Source organism: Drosophila melanogaster, chromosome 3L (assembly GCF_000001215.4).
Source record: "Drosophila melanogaster chromosome 3L".
Taxonomy (NCBI): domain Eukaryota; kingdom Metazoa; phylum Arthropoda; class Insecta; order Diptera; family Drosophilidae; genus Drosophila; species Drosophila melanogaster.
In genome coordinates, this window is record NT_037436.4 from 18,225,478 (window position 1) to 18,248,450 (window position 22,973).

Sequence of the window (22,973 nt, forward strand, 5' to 3'; positions counted from 1 at the left end):
CGACGCCGACCCTTTTTGCTGGCTGACTGGCCCTACGACACGAACTCCTACCCCTGGGCCGATTTCACCATCCCAACCTATTCCACTCCGACTACGATTCCGATTCCGATCCCGACCCGCACTGACTGACAAGTTTCACCTGTCTGCATTTGTCCATGGGGTGATCTATCATGGACTGGCCAGACAGACCTGTCCAGTGGCTGTTTTTTTTTTATATTTTTTTTTATATTTTTCCATTCTGGCATAGCCAATGGGGTGTTCCTCCGTCTGAGCTGGGACTTCTTCTCTTTTGCAGAGGGTTGACGTTTCTATTGCTCGCAAGATTTGCTGGGGAACATTTGTTTGACTAGATAATGGGGCAAACGCAAACACTCGGATGCATGTGTGCATTTAGAACGTTGTGATGCAGTAATCTAATAGGGTGCCCCAAAACATTTCTTTTCCGAGGGTCAGCCACCGATTGACCCTTTGGCTATGCCTAGATCACGGATCGATTACACCGCGGAAACAGCGTAGAGTAGGAAACCATGAAGATCATAAAAGGGATTTAAGCCTTTGCTTTCGTTACAAAGTTAGAAAAACCAGTAAATCATATTTCAAAGTTATTATCTGAAGAAATAATATGCAATAAAGTTATATTCATTTGTAAAGTGAAATGATTTGTACTTCAAATTTGAGTATACCCTTTTAGCTGAGACTCCGTATAAGATATTCCGTATTTTATATAGTTCTATATGCCATATTATTTCTCGCCGTGCAGATGGTAAACTGATATCCCGAGGGGCACCAAAGCCGGCCTCATAACCCCAATCTCTTTGCGCTGCGCAACCCAGGCATTGAAAGTGAAATCATCTGGGTTCTCCGATTGGTTTGGTTTTTGGCTGCGTTTCACGTTCATGACCGCACACACCGGTCGGAGCTTAGATGGAGATACAAAACTTGGAGGAACGTGCAAACTGCGTGCGCGGCAACTTGACATGGCGATAATGATTGACCCAAAAAGCGCGTTCTCCTCCCGAAAAGTGAATGTCATTAGAAACATTTCGAGGCGGGCTAACAACAGATAAAAAGCCCCACAGAAATTAGGAAAATAAAGAGCAGAAAGCACACTGCAACAGCTGTCAATCAAAGTGCATCAGAAAACAGAAGAAGAAACTATCAGATGAATACACTACATTCAACAAATTGAGCAAGGAAATTAAGTAAGTTTCTCTAGGAATTAAAGGATATAAAGAAGTGTTTGAAATAAAATTAAAATTTTAAATTTAGTAATTAAAATATGGTTGCACTATCTTAAGCAGTAGTTGTACTCAATCAAGTTACATTTTATGTAACATTACATTTTATAAAATATTATAATATAATATCAATTAATGATGTATTACACTTAGGATAGATAGTATATATGATTTTCCTAATATTATATTGAGTTTTGTTATAAATCAGAAATATTGCAATACATTAATGTTAATGCTTAGCCAGCAGACTATCTGAACATTGCCCTATCACTTAATGATTGTTGAGGGCATTGCTAGTTCGTTCTGCTTAGTTGACTTTTCCCAATATTTCCCTCAGCTTTTTTGCCCGCAGAGTAATTTTCCTAGCTGCTTCTTTGTGGTGCGTTGCACGATCGATCGTTTGCTCCACAGCCTGCTTATGCAAGCACACAGATTCTAACGCACACTCGGACATCCAGAAGCCAAATCCAAAAAGGGCCCCCAGCTTGGTTGCCCCAGATTCAGTGCCTCTCTCAGCCTGCCGCCCTTTTATTTTCATTTTTTTTCAGCTTCTTTTTTTTTGAATCCGAAGCTTGGCGTTGGAGATGATAGAACAAAAGTTTTGTTTACATTTTGTTTTGTAAACAAAGGGAACTCAACATACATAAGAAAAAAAATGGGCACTGAAAGGAAAAATCGATCACTTAATTATTTGAACAAGATAAGCCAAACATAATAATATATTAAATATATTTTTAATTTAAATAATTGACTTTCAATGCCTTTATTTGCTGTACACATCAAAGGTTCTTTTAGAGTTGTAGATAAATTAATATTTTAAGATATTGTATCTTTTCTAAATAAATTTTCAGTAGTTCAAAAAATACGTGCAGAGATTAGTGTAATTTTTGGATTTTCGCACAGTGTACGTCTATATAGATGGTTGGATATATGTACATATATGACTGCGATGCATATCTGTGTTTTGAGCAATCGAACACGACCACGACGACATGTTGCATTCTAATGGCCCAGCCACAACTCATCTGATTCTGGATCCACTTCTGCCTCCTTTTTCCGCCTCTGTTGATCATGTTCATTAATTAATGATCAGTCCGTCGTCTGTTGTTGCATTCGAATCTTTATTGTGGGGCCCATTTATACATATGTATTCATTTTATGATGACCAAGCGTTGTGCTCTGTTTTGAGCGTATAATTTATGACATTTTATTGTGTGGCAAAAGCGATTGTGGATCCCCTTCCCCCAGGATGATCGCATTGGCTATTGTTTTTTTTTGGCCCAGAACAAGGGTCATTAAATTACCCCATTGAAGGATATACGCCGATACACTTGGTATTCTTTTTGTTGGATACTTTTTAATAACGATAATGATTTCTCAATATCAATGTTAATGTCTTTTATATAGATGTAAGTGTTTATACGGTGTTTCTTTACTTGCCAATATGGTGTTTATCTCGCAAAACAAAATTTATAGCATAGAATTTTCATAAGCTAAAATTTAAATACTTAAAGGACTAATCCTTGACTAATGTGTACTAAGTTCTATATTATTATAACTCTAAACCCTTTTAATATCGCTGTTATGCTATGACACATTCTTTATACTTGTCTTGCTAACTGCCTACTAAATATTAGAGCTAATCTTAAGTTTAAGTTTCAGAATCATAAGAATATAATAATATATTCTTGAACCTTAATCCCAGATCGCTCCCACTTCCCGTGGCCACCTGGCGAAAAAACCCATAGATCACAATAAAGATCTTGGTAACTGTCATGGATTACCATACAGTAGTAGACGTTGAATCTCCGTCGCTGTTCGCCACATTAAACCTCAAAAGTAGACAACAAATATAATAAGAAAAAAAAAAACCAAATTGATTGTTGTTGTTGTTGCTTGTGGTGGTGGTGGTGGTAGTGGTGCACTCAAAAGATAGATTGCTCATAGATTTTCGAGGTAGAAAAGGGAAAATAAAAGCGTATTTCAGCCACACCAGCGATACGGGTTACCAAATGGGCAACGAAACCAAAGAAAACGAAGTTGGGAAAAGAAAGAGAAGGAAAACTGTTGTAAAACGCATTTTGACTGACAGGTACCCATAGGTCTTGAGCGGACGGATCCGGACAACGGACAGATCATCGGTTTCAGTCCCAGCTGAAACTCCTCCATTTGATTGCACGAGTCGGAAAAGACGAGGAGATAGAGATAGCCGGGCGGAGCTGGCTAGAGCTGTCTATTTATCTATCTTTTTTTTTATTATATAGGGAAGATGAGAAACTTAGTTTTCATTAGTCGGGCCGAAAGTTAAAGACCTTTTGTACAAGATTTATTGAGAACTTACGATAACTAGAAAATCGTTTTAATGTATCTTCAATTCCGTCAATATATTATTCTTACAATGAAAACTATTTTTTTTTATATTCCAATTTAATAATATCTACCTTAAGTTCTGAAAATTACAATGCTTAGTTGCATTTAAAAATTTTCAAAAATATTTTTTAATTTTTTATGATACTTCAAAATTATCATAATCTCTTGAGAAATAGCCAAGCTGGCAGCTCCAAGTGAAACCGAATGAGCCGTAGTGCTGAGAAGTTGCCTCAATTTGAAAATCGACAAAACGTGCAACTCACATGTCATACACGCTTACGACGTCCGACTGAGCGACAGCGATACCCCCACCATTTTCCAAACTCCCCTCCCGATTTCACTTCTTCATCCATGGATTTTCACTCCCTATTCCAAAGGGGACAACAGCTGGACGACGACTGTGCCACAAGGTGTGTGTGTGCCTGCAGTATCTGTGTGTTTTGAAAACCTCAGCTGTGGGACTCTACTTCTACCCCTCCCCCTCCCCCTTCGCACTCTCTAGAATTCTGAATCGAAATAGGGTCTAAACAGCTCTTTTTCATCCACACACTCCTCTGGCTGACATCCAAGCAAAGATATGTACATATGTATATAGGGAGCATGAATTAAGTTGCCAAAACATAAATTTCATTGTATATTTTTTAAACTGGATATATAGCAATTTCAAGCATTAAAAACAGCAAGTTAATTAACACGTATTCTAACTAACTTTTCTAAGAAAAATGAAATCTATCTTATAATATATGTAAATTTGAAATTGTATTTTTCTTGAGCTAAATTGTGCATAAATCTAATCAATTAATTGAGCTCACACGCCATAAGAAATTTGAAGATAAGCCAAAATATTTAATTGCAATATTTATTCAACACGACAACATATTTTTAGACAATATTTAAAGTTAGGAGAAGATACAATTTAAAGTCCCCATCCCAATGTAAGCGTTCCACTTTTTTTTCGTATTTTTGCAAAGCAAAAGATTTATTAACAAAATTGTGTGGTTTCGTTATTTCTTGTATATATATATATATATTTTTTTTTTGCTTTTTTCGGTTTCCATTAATATTGAACACCTGTACCCTTGTAATTTTGTCCAGCCAGTGACAATACCAATAAGCATTATGGTGTAAATGGTTTAGAGCTCTTGGTTGTTTTTGCTTTAAAAGAAAACTCTAAAGATTTTCCGCAGCTAATTAAGACGTCATATCAAAAACAATGCAATTATCAATCAATCCTAAATAGTTTAGTGAATTGTTTCTAACATAGATAATTTAAAATTAAAGTGTACAAAAAGAACCTGCTACTTTTGGTGGCACTACATTAATTAGGGCTTACAATCGATTTGAGTTGTCATTTCAAGACTTCCGGTTTTTTTGCTTTCAGCTTAAGTATTGTTAAAGAAAATTGGCTTGAGCATTTTAAAACAAAATATTATTTAACGTGATCTAAGTTATCTATTTAAATTCTTAATTGTCATCGCGAAACCAGCTTGTGATCATTTTTTAGGCAAATAATAGCAAATAATTTCGTTTCGGTCTAGACTCTGCAGCTATTAAGCTTCATTTAAAGAAAATCCTGACTTTGCACCACAGGCGAATGGATCCGATGGATTGGATGGAACAGTGGTTACTGCCTATGGACGAACTAAAAGAGAATAAAATGAAGACGGCACGAGCGCATCAAATTAAGCAGGAAGGAGAAGACAACTGCGACTCGGGGGACAGAAGACACTGGACGGCAGCGACGACAAGAGCAAACAGCAAGTAAAATACATACTACAATAAAAACCCCTAACCAATGTAATTTGATACCGAAAATCATTATGCACTAACATAGTGCCTACCTCGATATGTATATATGTACATATATACATATGTATAAATAAACAAGCTGAGTTCCCTCGCCGAGCCACAGAGTCAGATAAAGAACGAACCAAAAGACGACGACGACTAATTGCCATCAATTTTTTGCATAAATCTTGGCAATATTATGCATGCAAGCCCACAGGAGGTGGTGGGAGGGGTGGGTTGGCTGTTCATTTTTGGAGCCTTTCAGGAGAGGATCTACATGGCTACATGGCACAGTTAAATGGCCCCGATTGCACCGCACCCCACTTCAGGATTGCCCACAGAACTGCTCCACGTAGAATCGTGTATGGTTAACCAATCAAAAGGTTCTTCAACCCATTCCAGGGGTCTGGGGCTTTTGGCCCGATCTACGTAGCTTAGCCATTGCTAAAGTGGCACGATCACCAACATCATTATCATATGTATATATATATATGCACCCATACCCATGCCTTTTGGTTATATCCATGCAAACGACAATGGGCCGTAAAGGCAGCGTGTTGCCAAATCAAATAGAAAACCAGAAAGAACGGTTGCCTTTTCTAAGCGACTCTCCGTATGCACTGGGAAATTAAATCAGCTTGTTTCAACTTTTAAATTCGTAACCATTTAATTAGTACTTACGTAAACTAAACAAATTTCAAAACAATCGAAAATGGTAGAAAGTAAGACAATCTGTAAATCGACAGATCTAAATTGCATCATGGAACACTTTCAGACATCTTCGGAAGTTTTGATAATGTATTATGAATTGCTCCCTGGAAACCTTAAATAAATATGTTAATAATAAATAAATAATATACCCTTATACTTAAGAGTAGGTTTAACCCATCCAACTAGATCCCATCTCAGTGGCAAGAGAGGAGGGTCTCCACGATCTCAGGAGGCAAACACGATTTGCGAATTGCGTACGCAGTACGTACATACGTATGTACGAGCCCCAAAACCCAAGTTCATTATGTCTACGAAGGAGTCGGATTAGAAGTTGGAGGCGAAGTGGTACTCAGAGTGTGGTTCTGTGTGGTAATGGTACAGCTGGGGACAAAGCCACTGCTCTGTGTGTGTGCCACGAACCACGCTCATCATGAGCGTACCATACTAGTGGCCAAAGACGATCATGATGATCCCAGTGTTGATATCGTGGTAGAGCCGCAGTCGCAGCCAGAGTCACTCCAGTCCCCAGGACAAGTTCAATGACTCTGGGCTAGAAGTTCACTGCAATCGTAGTTGGAACCACAACCACATGGATCTGGCCGCCCCTCGCCACCGTTGGCAATGGTGATCCTCCTCTTTTGCTTGGCTTCAAGAGCGTGTGTTGCACACTTTCTGTTTTATGCCAGGGACAGAAACAGAGACACGTCCCAGGTCGAGTCCCCAAGCCTCTGACAGTCGTCTGCACAGAGAGAAAATCTTAGTGAGGTAATCCATTAAATTTTGAACTGGAGAAAGACAATAGATCTTACGGCCTTACGTATACTTAATTTGAGTTCTGTCAAATTTAAAAAGTCAGCATGTATTCAAAATCATTGAAAATCCAGCTGTAAATTATTTAGAAAATGCAACTTTATCATTGGATATTTTAAATATATTGTAGCATAGATATGGTCCTTTAAATATAACCAAGTAAATTTAAGGTTTATTCTATAGTCTACTGTGTAATTGTTGCATTTTGAAAAGTCCTCGATTTCTAGCGGTGTATATTATATGTTCTCCCCACTTTTCAGCCTTTTTTCGTATTCCTCCATACACTTGTCCTAGAGTTCTCTCCTTTGTATTATTTGCTAGGATTAAAGGCATTAAAAGGCACGAAGTGGAGGATCATGAGGAAAGACTGTGGCAGGGTAAACAGAAGATTGCTCGCTCCTCGGATTGCTCCATCCCTCCTGTCTTCCTTTTTTTGTTGCTGTGTGCGTGTGTGTTGTGGCAAATAAAACATCTGTGCCGTAAAATCAAAACACAAGAGGAACACGGCTTACCTACTACAAACCCGGTCCGCAAAATGTTGCGCACTTTGCGAGGGTCCATTGAACTTTTCATGGCGATTAAGAGGATTCATTTCCACAACAGTGTTAACAACGATTCAAACTAGTTCAGAAGACTATTTATGTGTAACATACATGTATGTTCTTATAGACATAACGTTTCTACACTTTAACCTTCTTTGTTTTTATTTTTTTTTTAATTTAAGATATATTTTTTCTTTCTTGCTCCGTAGTTTTGAAAGTTTTGTAACATCGTAAAAGAAGTACATCTCTTATTTGCTGACTAACCGTCGATTGGCCCCATTTTTTATAATATTTTAAAATTTCTACCGTCAAGGGAATTAAGGACCTTCAAACTATTCCCATCACCGAGTACCTTTCGATCGACCCTCTCTGCTACGAATCAGCGAGGGTTCCTCGCAGTTGCAGCCTGAGTTTCTGTGGCTCCAAGAAGAACTTGCAAATTGACGTCGTGGGGCGATCGTGTGGACCCTTCAAGAAACAAGTAACGTTGCCTGGTTTTCTTCTCGTTCTCCTCCTTTCGGCTATTCCCTTCTTCGTCGGCCTTCTCCTTTCCGCTTCTGCTGTGAAATTAATTCAGCCAGAAAGAGACACGAAGAGAAAGAGAAAGGGAGACGGATCGAGGGTCCGTTTGGGGTTATTACACTCTCCCCAGTGGAAACGCAGCCTTTTCTTTATTCCACCTTGTCCGCACGCCGCTCAGTCCTTTTTCAGGTTTTATGGCACCCAACATACATAGGAAGGACTATAAATCCCCAGTAGGAGCATCATTTTGGCGCGCTTTTTTCTCGTTGACAAAAAAAAAAGGGGAGAAAAAACCAAATAAAAAAACCGGTAGAGAGACTCTGGTCGCCTCACTTGCGGAAAATTGTGGCCGTGCTAAAGGTTCCGCCACCAAAGTTCCTTATCAACTGACACATGTGTTGAAGGTACTTAATTGACCATTAATTAAGGGTTCCTTAATTGCCCGACCGCGGATAGTTGTTGAAATCGATCAGGCAATATTTTTATTATCCAACACTTGCATTTAAATAACGGATATTTGTATAAATTGCTTGTTATGTTCATATTCACTAATTTCACAATTATACACTAAAAGATTATGCTCATATTTTAAATTTTTAAATGTCTTCTAATATGTATCTAGTGTAAGTTCTTTGGTAGACATTTGATAAGCCTAAGTTAAGATCTTCCTAAATATACATATGTATTTAAATATTTCCAAGATAAATAATTCTGAAGCCAAGTTCCTCGTGATAGCAGTATTTCGTGGCAGCTTGAAATTTGTTTTGATATCTGGCTCTCTGATTTTCCACCTGCTGCACGGCAACACTGGTCGGTCGCTCCGTCTCTTTGCTGCTCTTTGCGTCTCTTCGTCGATGTAAGACTGCATTTCTCTGAAAATGTCGTGCTCTTTGGAGATCTGTGAGCAGCAAATCTTCTGGATTCTCCGCTCTTTGATTAAGTTGACCAGTTTTCTTTTTTGATTTTGTTGTTCTTCTCGATCTTCTACACACGCCACACCACCACCAGCGCAGTGGCTACGCCTACTACAGGCTCCTCCGGTTTTATCGGTTTGTTTTGTTCAACTGATTCTCGCCGATCCAGCGGTACAGTAGTCTCCCGCCAAAATTCAGTGGCGCGCTCTTTTTGTGCGTTGATCTTTTACGTTTTTGTTTTGATTTCAAAATTCTTGTAGTAAGTTGTGGGGCCCGTCTGGTGGGTTTCCACCGATTTCGGATTTCCACTGACCGAACAAACCGCTCCAACCGAACCGGACCGACCGAAGAACCAGGCAAGCGATCATGACTGCGGGGATCCGATCATATCGGATCGGGGATAGCATGAAGGTAGGTGCTCTCCTCCTTAGGTTCTTTCCATTCTCTGGCTCTCCGCAGTTTCGTTTTCAATTAGGCTTAATCAAGCAAACGATCGATCATATTGACTTGTTTTGGGGACTTGAGGTGTGCGTTTTGGCTTTTCTTCATCTTTTTTTTTTTTTTTGTTTTTTTGCCTGCCTGGGTTATTGCTCGCTTTTCATTTCCCTGTTCTGGTTTCTGAACTTTTTTTTTTGTGGTGTGTGCTTTAGTAGTTTTGCATAAAAACTGTTGATTAACTGCCGCCTGAGGGACTCAGCTGCTGGTTTTGCTTACCACTTCGTTTCTCGACTTTTTTCGCTGGTTTCATTTCAGTTCCGATCCATTTTGAGTGCCCGCCCCAAGGGTTAAATCAAGGTTTTAGTAGGGCCTGCTTCGTTGGGCGTTGCTTATATTGGTTTAATTTGTGCCCCGGTTTTGGCAATATTTCTTAAAAATCGTAGGGTAATATGATTTGATTTGTATGCAGCGGAATGAATATACTAGAGTTTATGGTATTGCGCAATAATTTAACAAGAAGTACAGTACGGACTGCAAAAAGTATTGGAAACAAAAAAGGAAAATAATATTGGTACTGCTCGGTAAATTCAGTTTTCAATTTAAATAAAGATGTTTTTATTTTCTTTTGATTTAAGCATCAACGTCTTCGCATTAGTTATCCTAAGTATAGGTTTTCACCAATTAGAGTGCCTACTGTATTAAGCCGCTCCCATTATTCGGAGCCTAGAACATTAGGCCCACTTCCTACCCTTTTTACAAACGCCAGATGGCTTTTACTTTTAAGCGAACTTCGGCTAATGACCGCCAGAGGGCTTTCCATTCGATCACGTTCGCTTATGGTTTTTACCCACAACCCAGGAAAAGCAAACGGAATCAGTTAGCAGTTATTGGATGTGGGTTCTACCAAAGTGTGTCATTTCTTCGGCTCTAAGACCGAAGTGCCAGCCCCTTTGGCCCCCCCCGCCCCAAAAAAAAAAGAAACCGTTGAGCCGCAGTGTAAGTGTAAATTACATCCACGGTAGCTGCAGAAGGCAGCCAAACCACTCGGACAGCGGCGGGCATTATCATTATGTTTATTACACACGCAGACAGGCACCAACTCCTCGGCAGCAGGCCTACACTTAAAACAATTAACCTAAATATGATTGAAAATTAAATCTTTTCTGTCACTTTAAAGGGCTTTCGCAGCAAATAGTATGCTTAAATTGAAGAATGTGTCAAAAAGTGTATTGTTGCTAGTTGTCAACCCAATGTGCGCCATATTTGTAGGGAAGTAGGATAGAGGTGACTTCTCTCAGTGCATTAGCAGCGGGAGCAGCTCATATAGCGCACCACTCCGATCCGATCATAATCAGGCAGTCAGGCACTTGAGTCCGTCCAAGGGTATGGGGGCGAGTCTCGACAAGTTGCTGCCTGCACGGCTTGATCGCGACTTGGGTTTGGCTCTACTATATCCCCACCACACATCCCTGCCCCCATGAATTCCCCCTCACCATTCCTTCGATCGCATCACGTTTGGATGCTGCTCGGCCCGCATTTAAAGGTTGCTTGCCATCTCGCTCCTGCCACACCTGCGGTCAAGATGATAGAGCAAAGTAAATTTAAATTATTTAATTGTGCTATTTCAATTTGCTTATTAGTAGAGTAGAGCCCTTAAAAACATATGTATAATGTGTAGCATTAATAGTTCAATATATTCGTATAATATAAAAGTTTTAAATAATTTCAATTTGAAATAAAAAAATTGGAATAAAAATCCTCTTAACAAATATTTATAAAAGTGATCAAATGCGCGTTTTGGACAGAAGGACTTGCCTGTATTCCCTAATATCTTGACCGCAATCGTATATATTTTCATCTCAGTTCAGCGTTGGGGCCGTTCAAGTGCCGTCGACGTCGTTGAATCTTTGAAACTTGATTTTAAGTTTGTTGTGTGTTTTTTTCTGCTGGTTTTTTATGTGCATGGCTGCTGCAGCGGCAACTGAACACCTGTGCTGGGTTCTATAGACAATATTATTATTTTTTCTCCTCTTCGGCTGCTTCTTCTTCTTCTGCGCTGCTTAACCTCATGCAATTTAATGTCATGTTTTTCGTCTTAGTTGCTGTTGTTGGTTTTTTTTTTATGACTTAAGTGCGTGTTTAGGTTTAAAGGTTTATGTGGCTATATGTGTGCGAGCTGCTCGGCTCCTCTCAGCTTTTTATGTCCAGTAAATTTAGCATCTTAACCTATTTATAATGAAATGCATGCTGAGGTGTGGACTGCAGATGGAATCGGGATTATTGCTCGTGTCATAATGTCCCACAATTTATGGGGCGCATTAAAGCACAGTTACCGGGATTTGGGGCCTGGATAATTGCGCCCACCATAAAAAGGGGCATCAAATCCGAGACTATATCAAAGCAAAAGTCAACGCGACCAATAAACTAACGCCTCGAGATGATTTACCGATCCACACACAAATTAACACAAAAGCCAAATTGATACAATATTATGGCAAATTTATGCCCAAAGCGATCACCTGAAAATCAAGCAATACACACTAGATACAATACTCTGTGTTCTGCGAGCGGAGAGCTAAAATTATACTATGTAGATCGAAGATTTCGAAATAATGAATGGGTTCCCATGGTTCTTATCTTCCATTAAAAATGATATTGTTGCAAATGCTGACGGGTTTTCAACAACATAATTATAACATTCAATGATATTGTATTCAAATTATAGTCAACGCAATAATCTTTAATCTGATATATCAAATTCCTTGTCAGATATCACTTAAATCATTAATCTGATATTGACATTTGAATGTATCCAATTTAACAAGGTGTAATAATCATTTTTTTGTATATAATAATGCATACTTAAGATAAAGTTTATAAAAAGTAATAAAGTTAAATTAAATTAATTAAATTAAATTTAAAAATGTAAAAAAGGATAAGGATACTAATTTAATCCTTTGTGTCGTAAAACTTATTAGCTTGCATATTTAAAATAAACTACTTTTCGCTTCTGTTTTTATTTGTTGCTTGAATAGTTACTCCTTAGCTAATGGACCGCGTTCCCTTTAGTGTATCAACATAATTTATCAAAAACACACACGAGTCACGAAACAAACATGAGTTGGCATGGTAAGACAAGTTGTAACCAGAGACAAGTCAAAATTTATGCGTAATGGCTGTGACTATGGTTAACATGCGGCTACCGATTCGACTCTGGGTCGATGAATTCGATAGCTGATCAGCATAACTAATTTGTTTTACTGGAAATACAGAAATCGGGCAAATGGCCAAATGACAAAGGAATTGCTGAACGGTAATTAATAAATATGAAGACGGCTCTGCGGTTGCCAAGAAACTGAATAATGTGGGTTAATGCAGCTGAAATAGAATTTAATAGTTGCCATATCTGGTGGGACCTCTTTTGTGTGGTTAACAGTACACTGGGAAAACAGTCACTGAATAAGTTAGTAAAGCAAATTGGTACTCGTCGCTTGTTTACCAATTTTATGCAGCCTAGAACTCATTCGAGTGAGAAGTCTCTAATTTGGCTAAAACCAATCTCACAAAATGGTATTAAGTTATTCAATATTTTCATAAGCCCGCTAACTAATCACAGTAAATGAACAAAAACCAACAAAAGGGTCCCCAAACTAACAAAGCGCATTCAATCAACATAGCGCAAACAAAACATAAAAACTGAGGAAAGGCAGCGCACAGTTGCAAGTCATAATAAAAACTACAACAGAACCCACAAACCAAAACAAATACAATGAGATGGGGGGATAGAAATGGGTACACTGCTAAAAAATAATTAATTAGACACTATATAGTAATAGTGAAATAGTTTAAAGTCCTAAGGCACAACATATTGTTTTAAGATTTAAGTTTTTAACTGATCGGGTATCTAGAATTTGCCATCTATCTTTAAGCAAACTTGACAACATTCTACAACTTATAGTAAGAGAAGTTATTATGTGCACAATGCTAATTGGTTAATTGTGAAATTAATTGCAATCATATCATTTCTTTCGCACCTAGTTCCTTTTCCCTCAGTGTAGCTGCAAAAACACTTCTCAGCCCAGCAGCCAGCTACTGGGCATACGCCAAAAAGGAGGCGACCAACGACCACGCCCCTAAGCAAATAGACCGTAGAGAGTCCCAATATGACAAAGCTTTTCCGTCTTCGTCTCGAGATCTTTAGCTGGCGAGATCTTCGACTCTTGCCCAGCATCATCATGATCACGATCGTCGTCGTGGTCATCATTATGATCTTCAACTCAACTTCACGCCGCAAGTCAAAATGCAATTAAGCGCGGCTACTGGACGAACTGCGATAGGTTGAGATATATAGGTGGGGGGGGGGGGGTGTCTATAAGGCGGGCAGGAGGCTGACGATGACTACGTTGTAACTATCAAACCAGCAGATTGTCAGAGACACATAAAGAAAGATATGGTGGCGGAGGGAGAGGAAAGGGGGAATGGGAAAGGGGAAATGGGAGGTTGGGGCCCAATGCACTTGGGGCGTTGATGGTTCGGGCGGAGTTGCGCACACACAGATGGATAGAAAAATATACATATGTATGTATGTATGCACGTACGGACAAAAGATACATTTGTATGTAGGAGCACATGTATCTCGTACTACGTGCACAACAAAACTCGATTTCAGTTTAAGACGCAGTAAAAAGTTGTAATGCAGCTTAAGACGGCAGCGCAGTCGCCTTAAACATAGAGGAAGGAAAAGAACCGAACGAAACGGAAAATACAACAACAAACTGATACACCAACACTACGGAACTCGAAATACACCAGCAGCAAGAACAACAACAACCAAAGATACAACAGGAACAACAACAATCTCAACAACAACATACACCACAACAAAATATACAACAAGCATACAAAATAAAAGCTTTTGTACTGGAAGTGGCAATTACACGCAACAAAATTAGGGGCTCGTGGTCCGAGGCCATAATTTGATATATGAAATTTAACGATTAAGAAAGGGGAGTGAGTCAGTCGGTGGTGGTGGGTCAGGCAACTAGTAGCTAGTTGGTTATTATAAAGGCCAAAAGAGAAATTGGTGTAGATCAATCAAGGTAAACAAATGGAAATTGGGCTGGGCAAAAAAAATGATTTGCAGTCTGGGAAGGATGGTCAAAAAAACATTTGTTAGCATAGCGGAAAATAAGAGGTCTAGGCAACATTCCGGTTAGAGCTTAGTTGTTACGCAAAAAGTTATATTTTTCGGACTTAAGGGTTAAAATTAAGATTAAGATTAAAAGGTTGTGAAATAAAACATAAGCATTATTAACAAAATATTCCTTAGAAAAATATATATTTCAGAGTAGAAGAATTTTCTCAATCTTTAAAGAATGAATATGAATGAACATATGTACATACATATGTATATGTATACTGTCAGCATCCGATTTGTATTTAGCATAAAAACATTAGTTTTGAAAAATATATAAAGAAGGTCGAAGGTTAACTTTTTACTATTCCCCTTGAAAATAATTAATTTCTTAATAAAAACGAATTGTTCGATCCGGAAATTAATACATTTTTGCATTGTGACCCCAATTCGAAATAATTTTTTAAGTACAAAATTCACATTTAAAAGATCTAAGCCAAACCGAAAGATAAATTGTAATGCTCATTAGAAGCAGTACGCTTTTCTCTCAGTGCAATGCGCTGGCAGCCGCAACAAAGAAGGTTCTAAAAAAGCTTTATGCCTCGTCGTCGACGATGTCTCCTCCATCCCAATCGGTCCGATCCGTCCCATCTGTCCCAACTGTCCGAAGAGCAAACCGGTTAACCAGGGGCCTACGCTCCTCCGATATCGGAGGAGTCCAGTGTGTGCCGTTGATTTGTGGCGCGTCGATGTTGCGCTGCACGGTGCGGTGCAGTGTACACCCTGCAGCGTTGCAGCTGCACTCCACAGTCTGCACTCCGCGGACGGACAGTGGGACAGTGGGACAATGGGACAGACGGACGGACGGGCGGCACAGTGGGACCTGCAGTAGGCGGTGCGATCGATGCTGGGTGGAAGTGGTGCTGTTATTATGACGCTCGAGCAGCTACTGTGCACTGCTTAACGATCTTTTGCCCGATCATGCTGCAACAAACAAACCAAATCCAAAAGCTCTTGCAAACGGGCACGTTTTCTTAAGATACCCTGTAATCGAGGGCAAAAATATGATGCTTTCTAAGGTCGCGAAAGTCCAAAACGATGCATGCACATCGTCTTCGCTTGTTACAGATCTAAAATATAGCACTTTCTGTTAAGAAAATTAATATATTTGAGAATCTTAAAGTTAAGGTATATCTAAGATAGCCAAATATGAATTGCAGTGATAAAACTTAAAATTTTGAAAGATGATCTCATGTTCCTAACTATAAATCTTGTGTGTGTAAACTAAGTATCCTTTAAGGATACTTCATTTTTTGTACAAAATAAGGTTTATAATAATTGCCAGTTAAATGGTATCGAAAAGTCTTTATGGTCTTATGGTCCTACACGTTTCCCTGCTTTTGTTTGGTGCATTGTTTTTTGTTATTGCTGGCTGGCTACCGTTTGTGGATCGCTTTGGAAACGCTTTTTGGCTCATTGTCAATGTCGCTGCTGCCTCTGAGGCACACGAGTTGGAGTTAAGCTCCGATCTGCCCGATTTGGGGGAGATTGGTGGCGCGGTTGGGGGATCTATATAAAGAAGAGATCGCAGCATGATTCATTTGTCGTGCTTTTGACGTTCATAACATTGATTCGAGCAATTGCGAATGCAAATCACCACTTGGCCGTGATTATGGTTTAGTATGGTCTGATCCAAAAGGTTTTCAGTTCTCAGTTCTCGCTTGCACGTGCAGAAATAAAGGCAATGTATTTGCATTTATTATATTTGATAAAAATGCATTTTTAAAAGTATTATACAGTATGTTTCTTAGTAAGTTTAATACTACTTTTATTCAAAAATAAAATTGGCAAATCGAGTAATTGAAAGTCAAGTGTGAATTACATTTTTGCCCTGTGTGGCATTAATAGAACCCATAATTATTTGTCTTGTATCAAGAGTTTCCACCCACTTGGAGGTTAATCTATGTAAAATGAGGGGTGATTAAAAGCTTAAGACATATACATATGTACATATATACATCTCGGTCAATCTTTGCTTAAACTTTGACTTGTCGGGTGCAATTCTTATTGGCCCCCCAGGGGTGTGCCCCAATACGATTCCACTCCGATTTCAAGGATGCCGCCGCTAATGAACAATTGCGGGAAAAAAAAAACTGAAAAACCAATTGACCCTGGAACGCTGTAGCATCGCCAGATAATCGCAATTATGTGGCTTGGTCAAGGTTGGGCCGCGACATCTGGGCTTCGCAGCCAGCACACTCGATTCCATTTATTGACTCTGGGAAATTTAAGTAGCCAAACAGAGGCAAATGTTCTGGGCAAATAGTGCAGGCAGATATCAGTTTTTCGTTTGGTTCTGGGCAAATAGAAAGGCACTTTACACTGAAAGTGCTTATCTTGAGTAAACTCTGGGAAAAGAAAGAAGACTTCATGGATGGCCTCTTTACAGATGGCTTAAAGGTGATGGATGGGAGTGATCGACAATGGAAATGAGGCAGGTGTGATAACCTACGAAAACTATGATTTTAAGTGAAGAAAAGTTCTTAATTACTTATGTTTACATACTTCAATAACGTACAATAACCTTTAAAAGTATTGAAAAGTATTCGATTGCTTACTCTAAGCAATACAACAGTATAAATGTCACTAATATTTGCAAAAGTATTTCATAAACATATATAAGTAAATTAACTACATTTTCTTTTAGTTTTTGCATGTCATTGTTTAGAGACATGTTTTTTTGGGTATAGTTCGACCTATAAACTAAACCCCTAAATTCAGCTTGGTCTCAGTCTAGCTGATTAATGTCCATGCTAATGCTATGCATTAAGAAACAATAACTAACCATTATGAACATTTTATGGTATCTATACCTTACTCATGTATGATTACGTGCCCCATAAAAGCCTTGTCCCCTTTGTCACGCCTCCAGTTTGATTGATCATATCCACGCGATCCCTATAAATAGTTGCTGGTCCTCTAGACCCTGGGCTCGTACTGTACCCAATAATAAAGCGTATGTACATACAGGTACTCTACAATCGCCAAACGGGCAGAAGAGCAGCGCAACCAGAACCAGATTAAACCGCAGATGCGCTGTCAAAGTGACAGGGCCACGAGGAACGACTTGATTGCCCATGTGACCATGCCCAGGATCGGATCCGAGCCAAGGAACCCCACGAGCCTGGCAGACCCGGACAAACCAGAGGGAACGGACGGCGGAACCGACAACGACAGCCACGTTCAACGTTCTAATGAACCCAAAAATATTTTACGCGCCAAAGACTTTTAACGTTGCCCAAGCATCCACGAGATGCTCGTAGGCTCATGGTACAATTGCAAAAACGACAATAAGATAGGGGAATAGTTTTCAAGATCGAAGTCGGAAATACCTCGCAAACTAGAAAATTACTTATAAAATATATATTATTTATTATTATTATAAAATATATATATTTATATACGATTTTGTAATAATAATATCTATTTAATGAAATCATTTTCCGTTTCCTAGGGTATCAAATAAGCTCGACTTAGTATTTAATGCCCCTAGAGCCGCGAGTGTGCCTGCCTTTTCTCTGTTTTGATACGTTATAAAATTAAAGACCTAATGAAGTGGAGGCAGCGACAACGCAGAGATAAATATGCACACAAAAAAAAAAAAAAAAGAAAAACGGAAAAAATCAACAACAACAGAACTTGTTTGACCAGTAACCGCTAGTTGTTTGGGGCAAGAATCATCATAATTTTTACTATCAACTTGCAACATTGGGACACATGCGAACGTCCGTCGATTCCTCCGATTGCGTGTGCCCCGCTCCACCGCGCCCCCTCTCCGCCCACGCCCCCTTCGGCGAGAACGAGACAAAACAACAACAAAGCCCGGACAGCACACAAACGTATAGAAATGATATGAAAACAGGTCATTGCCTTAATGGATCTCGACTCGCCTCCGCCACACTTCCAGATACAGATACAAATGTATCTGTAGAGTACGCCTGTGTGGATATGGCTGTGGATGCAAACGAAGACTGCGAAAGGAACGAAACGAATCGAAACGAACGGAGAAACGCTGCCTGCATACAAAACTAAAGAAGAAAAAAACTGAGAACTAAAAACGAAGAAGGCACACACAGATACTCACACACACCGGGAAATCAACGATAAAGATTTAAGCAAATAATCAAATGCATAAACAAGAAAGGGGTAAAAAGATATTAAATTCACAAAGGCAACTTTAAAATACTCTTTTCTTTTTGCATAATTATCAAAAGTTATTAAAATCAATATAAGTTAATTTGTAAGCATAAAATAATTTATATAATTTTAACATTTACATTCATATAGTCAGGACTTTTAAATTTAGTGAGTCAATCACATTAGGATTTTTGAAAAAACGTTTATAGGTAAATCATACATATCCATGACTTAATTTCATAAAATTTATTATTTTATTTATTAAGTTTACTCTATTTTTACATATTCTGGCGTTCATTAAAAAACTAAAAAAGGGCAAAAAGTCAATTTATCACGAAATGCTTAAATGTACGATTTAAAGGCTTAAAACTTTGTAATAAAAACTTTGTTTTTTTTAGTAATTACAATTTGTTAATTGTTAGCCGAAACAAATTCCACCTAACAAGACTAATTACCCCTAGTATACCCTACCGTTTATGGCAACCAATGCACTCCATGGGCTTCTGCGACACTTGAGCAAAGATTGAAGTGCAATCGACCAGGAGGCGAAAAGAAAGGAACTGAAAAGAAGAAGGGCTCCTCCCTATGTACCCCAAATATCGTACACAATTCAGATTTATAGTTAAGACTATGGACAACAACTGGCGGGAATCGGCGAGGAGTCGAGAGTAAATTGGGTTAAAAGTACAATTGTCATTTAGACTCTAATTGGAGGCGTGTGCGGACCAGTCCGCTGATTGGATTTAAGTCCCCTAGCTCTGTCACTTGGCCACAGGCCACAAACAAATCAATTCCAATCCACAAACTAACGTGTATATATAACTCCAGCACAATGGGCTACTGTTTTCATTTTGGCCAGCTTCTCTAATTGCACGGGAAAAAATGCAATATGTTTTGCTGTTAGCATTTAGATCAATGGTATAGTTGAAATCGATAAAAAGTTAAATATTTATAATTGGCAGAGATACTTTATGTTTAAATCAACATCTTCTGTGCACAAAACTTAAAGCATTTTAACTAATTTATTAAGTTATGGAACATAGTTTAAATAAAATTGTACATAATTAAATTACATTTCTCTTAATATACTTTACAATTTAATTTATGCTTGTACCTAATTATTATTATACCTTGACTAGTGTTTGAAGTTGTTTTTTATTTGTGTACTTCTGACCAACTCTCAGCTTGACGCGTGCCCGCCTGGAGCTCTTCCTCCTGACGAAGCAGGATCTTTGGATCTAGCATTCGCCAGCCAGTACAGTGCCGCAGTCTTTTGCCAGCTGTTGCGGCTTCTGCCCCGCTGCGCTTTTTTTTTTTTTTTGGTTTTGTAGCTGGTGATCTTGTGCCACTTGATCTGCTCCTTGATTCGCCAGCAGCCAATACTCGTGGATAGATAAGCTCCCAACTGCATTTTTTTTCGCATCCCAGCTCGCTTATGTAATACTAGACAAAGACGACTCCTCCTCGGCAGCGAATCTTGCTTTTCGCCGGAGGGCCTTTCGACTGGTTGGGGCAGCTTGTTTCTTAGTTTCTTAGTTTTCATGGCGTGCTGCCTTTTGATAAATTGTATTCGGCCAGGAGCGGAGTACCATATGCAAGGGGATTGAGATCGCGGAGCAGAAATCTCAAATCTTAGTATTGAATAACTAACTAACTAACTTTTATCTATGCAAATATTTCATTAAGATCCAGATTCCTAAATTTAATTAAATTTTAAACAAGGAATTAAAAATGTTTGTTTTGTAAATAATGAAATTATCGGAGTCTTAAAATGTTACTTTATAAACAAGATACACATAAACAATTATATACAATTTTTAATAATGATCTACAGACATGGGTTCTTAGATAAAAGCAATGGTTTCATAGCGTTGTTATTTAGATTCTGTACCTTCTTGGCAATATATGGGTAACATAATGCTACTCCTATGATATATTGTAGATTCCAAAAAAACGCCCCCCTTTTTCGTTTTCAAACGCTCCACGGCTTACGCAACAGCTGTCAGCAATAGGTTCAATTGTATTTTTAGCTTTGCGCCTCGGTTAAGTAGGCATTTTTCCAGATAGGAGCAGCGATGGAGAGGAGGGGCAATGTGCAAAGGGGGTTGGCACAAGTGCACGGGGCAATAATTTATTTGCAGAACAGCCTTTTGATGGAGCAGCAGCGGCAAAAGAGCCCACAACTAGAAATGCAGCAAGTGGCGGACACTGGGGGCAAGAATAAAAAAGTTGTGCTAGGAAATAATAAATTATGGATATTAGGCAGAGGAGTCGACTATTTGATATCTGCTAGGCCATAAACATAAACATACAAAATGTTAAAAACAAGGGAAGCAGGTATAAAGTAAATATTACGACTTAAATATGAATAGTAATCATGTCAATTAATCTCAGTGAACTGAGATATTTCTTTGATTTGTTTGAAAGCACGAAAGTAAGAACGAGTACGTAAAATTTAATATAAATCCTTGGACTTTAGTTTGGATAAACAAACAATTATATATGGAAAATATTTAAAGTCCTATTTAGAACACTTATGAATTTTGCAAGGTATGTACAAAAAAGGTTTAAGTAAATAAAATAAATGTTTAAGCCGTTAAATGTGAAAGCTTATCGGGCTTATATAATAAATTCCAATAAAGTAATCCAAAGCTAACATAGAATCCCATTCCATATCGCCATATTATGAAAATCCCTAATAAATCAATTACCTAAAACTGTGTACCTATTCCACTTTTATATACCCAAAGCCACCCATCAGGGTGCCCATACATTGTCACTAAAGTTGGGGCGTTTCTGGGGCTGCCTTGGGGGTTGTGGAAATTGGAGGAGCGACAAGTGCAGCGATGCAAGATTACACACATTTGAGTGGCGTGCTGGAAAATCTTCTGCAGCCCAACTCCCTCTTTCAGGAAAAGAATTACATTTAATGTGGCCCCAGGGCAGCTGGCAAAAGCGTTCTCTGGACTCTGGGACGTGAACCGAAATTATCTAATTTGCAAAAGTTATTGCGATTAATTGGGCGTAATTATTGCGTGTCGTTAGCCGAGGCTAAATGGCGCCTTTTATGCAGCCATCGTAATTATTTTTCTCCGCCGGTTTTGCCCTGCACTCCGCTGCTGACCACTTGTCAATTTTAATTGATTGTTAATCTGGGAGGAAGCCTGATCTTGACTCCATGGCAATTCCCCCCCTTTCGATGGGGTTAATCTTATAACGTAGCCAGTTAATTGTATTAAATACGCTCCACGGCATTGTTGTGTTGTCTTTTTTTTTGCAGACTTCTGGCGGAGTTAATGAACCACTGATGATCAAGGATAAGCACCAGTATTGTGGACATGACAATTAGTTTGAGTTGGCTTCGCTTTTGTGTTATTTCGATCTCTTTATTGTGGCGGTATCTAAATATAGAGACGACGAGGGACCATAAAAATCTGTATGGTTTTATACAGATACATGTGGCAAGTCGAAGATGCCGACATAAACCAATTTATTGCTAATAATTGCGAAAGCTACAAGTCGAATTAATGATTTACTAAGAACGTTTATTTTGCCAACGGGTTGGATCAAAAATTTAAAATATTACAAAATAACTCATACGCATCGTTGCAATTTTGTCTACTTTTTGAGTCTTTCAGTGATCAATATTTATAAGTAACTGTAACATATTTCATTGAAGTTTGTGCTGATATTTTATCTAACGAGCCAAATAAAATTTGAGCAATCTGTTAATGACTTTAATACTTATAAATTAATTTTGATAAAGCATTCACTATCTCTAGGACTCTAACTCAGTTTAATTCACGCTTTCCGCATCCACCTGCTCCCAAAAGAAAGGTTAATCCAACATTCAGGAAACTGCTACAACTGTGTATCTAGGATACCAGTTTGGAAACAACAATCCAGTGTGGGAGTTGCCCAAGGTTCAGCCTCCTTGTCACTCAGCTGGCTTGCCTTACATTTGCCTCTTGTGATTGTTATTAATGATGGACATAAATCAATTGGCTGAAAGGGGAACTTCGACGAGGTGGAGCGGCACAATATGGCAGCCAAAAAGTTCTCCCACCTCACGTATCTGACCAGACAGACAGTCAGTTGGGGCCAGTCAATTATGCCAATTGCTGGCCCCAAAAACATATATACGCGCACATGTGCATTTGATGTGTGTGTATGTCCATGTGCAACGGTTATTCGGTGCTGCGCATGCGCACCACATGAGGTCTAATAAAAATTAAGCGCGTGTTGCATTTGTTATTGTCAATGTTGTTGTTGCAGCTCACTTGACCAACAAACAACACGTACAAACTCT

The 22,973-nt window shown here is 38.8% G+C and overlaps 3 long non-coding RNA genes across 3 annotated transcripts; 2 read left to right on the plus strand and 1 right to left on the minus strand.

Annotated features, from left to right (window-relative positions):
* The first annotated feature begins 5,151 nt into the window (after positions 1 to 5,151).
* Positions 5,152 to 5,579, plus strand: lncRNA:CR45935 (long non-coding RNA:CR45935). Its single transcript, NR_133263.1, has one exon. It is a non-coding gene; the product is annotated as a long non-coding RNA:CR45935 (long non-coding RNA).
* Positions 5,580 to 8,768: 3,189 nt separating this feature from the next.
* lncRNA:CR45937 (long non-coding RNA:CR45937) lies at positions 8,769 to 9,283 on the minus strand. Its single transcript, NR_133264.1, has one exon. It is a non-coding gene; the product is annotated as a long non-coding RNA:CR45937 (long non-coding RNA).
* An 8,939-nt stretch (positions 9,284 to 18,222) lies between these two features.
* Positions 18,223 to 18,762, plus strand: lncRNA:CR45936 (long non-coding RNA:CR45936). The gene has a single exon (NR_133265.1). It is a non-coding gene; the product is annotated as a long non-coding RNA:CR45936 (long non-coding RNA).
* Positions 18,763 to 22,973: the final 4,211 nt, after the last annotated feature.